Genomic DNA, 8,558 nt, shown 5'->3' with positions numbered 1-8,558 from the left:
GAATGAAAGGGGGGAAGTTAATAATTTAATAAGGATATTAATAATCGGAATATAAACAGGTAGGGTATACATTTAAGTGTTCGCTGCCACTAGTTCCTAACCAGTGGTTTTAACTATTAAACATTGCAATTTTGTTATTATATTATAATATATATTTTGATATATTGAGATAATTAATTAAATATTAGATGTACTGAATTATTTAAAATTTCATTAAAGATATGTTGATTGGAGGAATTATGACTTCCCCTTTGATTTGAACTTTAGGGAATTAATTATAAAATTAGGTGAGTTGTTAGGTATAGATAATATGAGTGTTTATAGAGATGTTATTTTATAAATTATGCATTTATACTTGATAGATTGGAAAGGTTCAGAGGCATTGAGGAAGGAAAAAATATTGGAGAAGTAGCTTGCTTGAAATCGATTCTTCGGTGGAGGTAGGTTATGGTAAATGCTATTTGATAGTAAACTTTTAATAGTGACTGATATGCATTGAATGATATTGTGAAGTTTTCTATGTACTTGATTGTGTGATTGTGTGGCTTGGTCGTGTGTTTTGTAATTGGTCTGAAATCCCGAGACCATGAAATGTCTACACTTAAACAATCTCTATCAAAGAAATGCCTTGAATAAAGAAGGCTCGATGAAATATTATTAACGAATAAAAAAAGTGGTGATATTAAATGATAATTTAATGGTATTCTTTGATCGGAGTGTCACGTTCCGACACGGTATTCTTGGATCGGAGTGTAACATTCCGACACGGTATTCTTTGATCGGAGTGTCACGTTTCGACACGGTATTTTTGGATCGGAGTGTCCCGTTCCGACACGGTATTCTTGGATCGGAGTGTCACGTTCTGACACGATAATATTAAAGAAAAACAAGTTGAATTAATGGAAGATTCTCAATCTCAAAGAACTCAACTCCAAAAATGGTTTGGTTTAGAGGCATGAGTCCTCATGTGTGATGTTGATAGCATTGCCTTATTACGAGCTTACATTAATGTTGTTGATACTTGTTCATGTTATTTGTTGTTTATCACCTGTTAAGTGCTATAGTTGAGTTCATACTATTATTTATTGTATATTAGTTTTTATTTTGTGTTGGCCAATGATATCTACTCAGTACATGTTGCCCCCATACTGAGTCCTACTTGTGTTTTTTCTTTGTTTTCCTTTTATGAAATGCAGCGAGTGTACCTATGACTTCAAATTTCCCTCAGCTTTACCAGCCTCCCGCATATCATGTTCCAGGGTAAGCTATTCTTTCAAGGTCGTGGTGGATTCTTTCGGTCATGACATGATGTCCTATTGTTTCGAATACAAACTATTTTATTCATTTATTTTGGTGTCTTTAATACTCTTAGACTTAGTAATTAAGGATTAGATGTCCTTGTTGTGATGACTTTCAGGTTTTGGGATTCGATAGTTAATAAATTTTTGAGCTTCCGCAATATTTTGTTATTCGTAGTTGAATTATTGGTACATGTTGGGATTTGAATTTCATGGTTCGTCCACCTAGGTAGTTAAGTGTGGATGTCACTCACGACTTGTTTTGGTTCGTGACTTTTTGTCAGAAATTTTGTGTGTTCCTGATAACAAATTTGATATATTTTTTGATTGTCATAGGTTAATTACGTTCAAGAAGATCTTATTTTTGCAGAGCAGGCATATTTTTTTTTTAAAAGCAAAGAGGGGTACTCCGTGATTTTCTGACTATATGCAATACCACATGCCCTTCGAATGTCTAGTAACCCGACAACTTCCAACAATGCTTCAGATGAGCCAACTCTAATGCATGTATGGAAGCATGTTGAGGATAATGATTCCATGGTAAACTCATCTCCTACATTGACTTATTCAAGAATCCAAGTTATTACCTGCTAAATATTGGCCATACGAATATTGTACTATTTGAAAATTTGGAAGTTTTGTACATTGTTATTGTCGTTGAGTTCACTATTTACATATAACAATCTACCTAAAATAACCCCTATCTCTACTAGGTAGAGGTAAGATATGTATACTCTATAATGAGTTTTTTTTATTGTTGTTTTTAACTTGCAAAAATTCAACCTTCTTTGTTTTTATTAGTAAGATATATATTGAAACAAAATTATCAGAAATCGAATCATCTTCCACTCAGAGAACATATCTTCTTTCAACTACAATGAAGTTGTGTTCACATACCAACTAATCGTGTTTTTTATAGCATTAGAAGATTAGGTTTATTTTGAAGATCAATTGCAATACGTTGGAACAAAGCATGGGAAAAGAATTTGTGGATGTATTGAACTACGGCTCACATGGAACATATGTGAATGAAAAGAAGAGGAAGCTGGAAAATTGAAGATTTTTTGTGTTAGCAGGTTTCCTCCTCTGACGGCGCGAGTAGGAGTAGGAGCAGAAACAAAATAATTTGATCCAATAAAATAGTGTTTTTGATAAAATTCTTAATATTTTTATATATGAATTCAAAATTTCGTGTTTATTAATTCAACGAAAGAAATAGTATCTTATTAGATTTTTGATGAATTATTTAAGCAACCAAAATATGTTTTTGACATCTTTCTCTTGGCCATATAAAATAAAATAGAAGTCACTATCTTGCTATATAGATGTTTGGCTAGAAACTTTGTTCTTTCAAACATTTAATCTAGCGAGGGCAACGATGCAATTAATAATAAGTATGACTTAGTACTCCAAATTTTAATTATTGGGGGGGCCTAAAATTTTTACAAAGAACAAAATTATGGTAAAAATATAATTAATAGCTAAAAAGGTTTTGTACATAGTAAATTGCAAATTATTTTCTGCTAGCTCGTTTAAAGTTTCAAACACTACAACAATCATAATAAATTAATGATCAAGATATCAATAGCTTAGAATATGAATTTATGCTTCTAACTCATTTATTTATTAAAAAATTTCAAATTATTACCTATAGAGAACTATGCTAACAATTCATATAATGATATACTAGTGAAAGGATATTTTCACCTTGAATTAATAAAATTTTACCTAATATGAATAATTGAAAAGGAACATCAAAGAAGTCATTTATATTTAAAAAAATTAAGTTCTTCTTTGCTTCTAAAATATTTAACAAAAAATATGTTTTAATAAATACATATAAAAGGTTTTTAGTTTCAATATAGGCTACAACTTATGTTGAGTTGTCCCTGACTGAATATTTAACGATTGATTTTTGGAAGATTTAGCAGGAACATAGCATGGACATACCAAAAGTCCTAATTATTAGCTTACATGATTTTTATTCATCGACAGCTGCTCAAAATGTAACGACCCGTTTAGTCGTTTTGAGCAACAGACTTCAATTCTGGAAAAACTGGCAGAAGCGACGGACCCCACGACGGGACGTCATGGGCACGACGGACCGTCGCAGGGTCTCGTTTCAAAACACTTAGAAAATCTGAAATTGGGTACTAAAAATTGACTCCCTGAACTTTGGGTCTCTGAACTCTGCGAAGACCTGCAAGACGGACCGTCGCAGGCACGACGGCCCGTCACAGGTTGCGCAAATCCCAGGCAGAATCGGATTTCCTTACACGTTTTAAGGGACGTTTGGGACTATTCTTTCCTTAATTATAGATTTCGTGGGTTTATATTAGTAACTCAAATTCTTGGGGGTTAAAAAAGGTAACCCTAAGTTAATTAGTGGGGTATTATTGCCATCTTTTATTCTTAATTATATGTTAATTTGGGGTAAAAGAAAGAGGGTTTTGAATAAGAAAAGAGAAAAGAAAAGCGAGAGATAGATTGATCGATTGAGAGAGAAAGAGTCGAACGAGGAAGAAGAATATCAAAGCTTGGGAGATTGCTTGTTGATTCCAATTCTTCGATGGAGGTAGGTTATGGTTTTCATGCTTTCATAGTAAACTCTTAATAGAGAATGATATGTATTGGTAGTATTGTAAACCCTACTATATGCTTAATTGTATGTTTGCGTGAATATGATTATGTGATTGTGATAAGATAAGCATGATGAAAATATTGGATCCCAAATCTTGAAAGGAAACTTTAATATACATTATTAATGATGATGCCTTGGTATAGAAGAAGGCTTCATGAATTAAAGTAATGGGATTGATGATGCCTTGGTATAGAGAAGGCTTGATGATTTACAGAATGATATTAGTGGATCGGAGTGTCACGTACCGACACATGTAGGGGATCGGGTGTCACGAACCGACACGTAGAATTAGGGGATCGGGTGTCACGAACCGACACGTAGAATTAGGGGATCGGGTGTCACGAACCGACACGTAGAATTAGGGGATCGGGTGTCACGAACCGACAAGTAGAATTAGGGAATCGGGTGTCACGAATTGACACGTAGAATTAGTGGATCGGGTGTCACGAACCGACACGTATAATTAGGGGATCGGGTGTCACGAACCGACACGTAGATATAGGGGATCGGAGTGTCACATACCGACGCAAGAGGAATAATGAATATGAGGGATCGGAGTGTCACGTACCGACACAAGAGAATTAAAGATAATGAATCTTGAAAGATGTGAATATACTCAATCTAACGAACATAATTCCCAAATGAGTATGGTGTTGAGGCTTGAGCCCTCATGGATGAACTTGATGGTACTTATTGCTGATTATAATACTTGTTGTGGCTACATGTTGAGTTTTATAGTTGATTTACGATAATATTGATATATACTGTTCCCTATTTTGAGTTGGCCGATGATATCTACTCAGTACTCGTGTTTTGTACTGACCCCTACTTTTATGTTTTCTTCTTGTTTATTTGTGGAGTACAGCAAACGTTCCATCGTCTTCAACTAAACAGTAATTCAAGCCAGTCTTACTACATCGGAAATTCAGGGTGAGCTAATGCTTCTAGCTTGGACTGGATCTTCTTCTTCAAGTCTTGATGCCTTGAACTTCCGGCATGGACTAGCTTCTTATGTATTTTTCGCTTTTAGAATACTCTTAGTTTAGTCATTTGATTATAGATGTTCTTGTGATTATGACTTCCAGATTTTGGGGATAATAATAATAGTTTTGAATTGTTTTTATTAATGAGTTTAAGTCTTCCGCATTACTTTCTGTTGATATACGTTGAAATGTTAAGGGTTAGATTGGTTGGTTCGCTCACATAGGAGGGTAAGTGTGGGTGCCAGTCGCGGCTCGGATTCGGGTCGTGACAAACTTGGTATCAGAGCATTAGGTTCGTTGGTCTCATCACACAAGAACAGGTCTAGTAGAGTCTTAAGGAACGGTAGGGGGACGCCTTTACTTTTCCTTGAGAGGCTATAAGACTTTAGGAAAAATTTCACTATTTCATTCTTTCTTTCGTGCTACTACTTGAGTCCAATTGGTATCTAGGCGATACGAATTGGTATCTGACCATCTTCACTCTCTTTCGCAGGTGGTTAGAACTATAGCAACGACTACGCCAACACCAACGTCGGCAAGACAAGAAACAACTGAGCCAGCCACTGGGGCTGTGGCTCGAGGAAGAACAGCGGCAAGGGGCCGTGGAAGAGGTCGTGGGAGGACGTCCTCTAGAGGGAGAGGACAAGCACCTAGCCCATCTGATACTAGGGCAGTGACTCCTCCACCGACCGAGGAAGTAATAAGAGAAGGGGAGGATGGGGAAACTGAACAAGTGCAAAATGAGGAAATGCCACCCCAACCTACCCCAGAGATGATCAATCAGGTTCTGGCTTATCTTAGCGGGTTGTCTGATCAGGGCCAGACACCCCCAGTGTTCTCTGCACCAGCACCTCAGGCTCCGGAGGTACAATATGCGGCTACTATGGCTCCCCGCATGGATGTTCAATTGGAAATAGGCACGTTTCCACGCCTAACTACTGGGCCTATAATGACAAATGATCAGCATGAACTTTTCAGTAAGTTCTTGAAATTGAAACCTCCAATCTTCAAGGGTGCTGAATCGGAGGATGCTTATGATTTTCTGGTTGACTGTCACGAGCTACTACACAAGATGGGTATAGTAGAACGGTTCGGTGTTGAGTTCGTGACTTATCAATTTCAAGGGAACGCCAAAATGTAGTGGCGGTCAGATATTGAGTGTCAACCAACAGAGGCACCACCTATGACTTGGGCCTCATTCTCTAGTTTGTTTATGGAGAAGTATATCCCCCGAACTTTGAGGGATAGGAAAAGGGATGAGTTCTTGAGCCTAGATCAAGGTAGGATGTCGGTTAATGCTTATGAGGCTAAGTTCCGTGCACTATCCAGATATGCCATTCAATTATGTTTCAGTCCCCAAGAGCGAATTCGCCGGTTTGTGAAGGGGTTGAGGTCAGAATTGCGGATTTCGGCCTTACAGATAGCGGCAACGGCAAAATCCTTCCAAGAGGTGGTAGACTTTGTGATAGAAGTGGAAGGAGTGAAGCCAGACGACTTCACCACAACATAGACATCAAAAAGGCTTCGAAAGGGAGGTGAGTTTAATGGTTCTTACACTAGAGGACAGGGTTCGGGAAGTTACTCAGTCCGACCAATTCAGTCTTCTCTACAGACTGTAGTTGGGGGACCACCTCAGACCGGTCAACACTTCTCCGAGGGGCATATGATCGACTCCAAAGAATGTTATGGATGTGGGGAGATTGGACATATTAGGAGAAATTGTCCCAGACCAAGTTACAGACCCCCAATAGCTAGAGGTAGAGGTGGTCATGGTAGAGGCCGTTTTTCTGGAGGGCGTGGTGGTCGAGGTAATAGTGGTCACCAAAACGGCAGAGGTAATGGGCAAACTGGGGCCACTACATCACAACATGGTAGGGGCAACGGACAGACGAATGATAGGGCCCATTGTTACGCTTTCCCTGGGCGGTCTGAAGCGGAGGCATCTGATGCTGTCATCACAGGTAATCTTCTGGTTTGTGATTGCATGGCTTCTGTATTGTTTGATCCTGGATCCACGTTTTCTTATGTATCTTCCTCATTTGCTAATGGTCTAAATTTACATTGTGAATTACTTGATATGCCTATTCGTGTCTCTACTCCGGTGGGTGAGTCTGTGGTAGTTGAAAAGGTATATAGGTCTTGTTTGGTAAACTTTGTGGGGAGCAACACTTATGTAGATTTGGTTATCTTAGAAATGGATGATTTTGACGTGATTCTGGGTATGACTTGGCTTTCTTCGCAATTTGCAATCTTGGATTGTAATGCTAAAACGGTGACGTTAGCCAAGCCTGGGACAGACCCGTTAGTGTGGGAGGGTGACTACACTTCCAATCCGGTCCGCATCGTCTCCTTTCTTCGTGCTAAGAAAATGATTAGTAAAGGGTGTTTAGCTTTCTTGGCACATCTCAAGGATGACACTACCCAAGTACCTTCGATTGAGTCGGTTTCAGTAGTTCGTGAGTTTCTGGATGTGTTCCCTGCAGATCTTCCTGGTATGCCACCGGATAGGGATATTGACTTCTGTATTGATCTTGAACCCGGTACTCGCCCCATTTCTATACCCCCTTATAGAATGGCTCCCGCGGAGTTAAGAGAGTTAAAAGCACAACTTCAAGAGTTATTGAATTAAAGGCTTCATTAGACCAAGTGCATCTCCTTGGGGTGCTCCGGTTTTGTTTGTAAAGAAGAAGGATGGGAGTTTTCGAATGTGTATAGACTGCAGACAACTAAACAAGGTAACCATAAAGAACAAGTATCCTCTTCCCCGCATTGATGATTTGTTCGATCAGTTACAAAGTGCTTGTGTCTTCTCTAAGATTGACTTGAGATCCGGTTATCATCAATTGAAAATACGGGCAACGGATGTGCCAAAGATTGATTTTCGAACGAGGTATAGGCATTACGAATTTGTAGTGATGTCCTTTGGTCTTACGAATGCCCCTGCTGCGTTCATGAGCTTGATGAACGGGATTTTTAAGCCATATTTGGACCTCTTCGTGATCGTATTTATTGATGATATATTGGTATACTCAAAGAGCAAGAAGGAACATGAAGAACATTTGAGAATGGTATTGGAAATGTTGAGGGAGAAAAGGCTTTATGCCAAGTTCTCAAAGTGTGAGTTTTGGCTAGATGCGGTGTCCTTCTTGGGGCACGTGGTTTCTAAGGATGGAGTGATGGTGGATCCTTTTAAGATTGAGACAGTGAAGAATTGGGTAAGACCCACTAATATGTCAGAAATAAGGAGCTTTGTTGGGTTAGCTAGCTACTACCGCCGATTTTTCAAGGGATTCTCTTCTATTGCTTCAAAATTGACGAACTTGACTAAGAAGAATGTCCCATTTGTATGGTCGGATGAATGTGAGGAAAGCTTTCAGAAGCTCAAGACTTTGTTGACTACCGCACCTATCCTTACCTTGTCAGTAGAGGGTAAGAACTTCATTGTTTATTGTGATGCATCCTATTCTTGTTTGGGTGCAGTACTAATGCAGGAGAAGAGTGTGATTGCTTATGCTTCAAGACAATTAAAAGTGCATGAACGTAACTATCCCACTCATGATTTGGAATTGGCCGCGGTAGTGTTTGCATTAAAACAATGGAGACACTATTTATATGGGGTTAAGTGTGAGATCTATA

At 38.5% G+C, this 8,558-nt stretch overlaps 1 long non-coding RNA gene across 1 annotated transcript; it reads left to right on the top strand.

Annotated features, from left to right (window-relative positions):
• The first annotated feature begins 233 nt into the window (after positions 1-233).
• Positions 234-2,071, top strand: LOC138338244 (uncharacterized). Its single transcript, XR_011211686.1, has 3 exons — positions 234-440; positions 1,197-1,260; positions 1,635-2,071. It is a non-coding gene; the product is annotated as an uncharacterized lncRNA (long non-coding RNA).
• Positions 2,072-8,558: the final 6,487 nt, after the last annotated feature.

This window comes from Solanum lycopersicum, chromosome 9 (assembly GCF_036512215.1).
Source record: "Solanum lycopersicum chromosome 9, SLM_r2.1".
Lineage (NCBI taxonomy): Eukaryota > Viridiplantae > Streptophyta > Magnoliopsida > Solanales > Solanaceae > Solanum > Solanum lycopersicum.
This window is presented reverse-complemented; position numbering and strand designations above follow the sequence as displayed.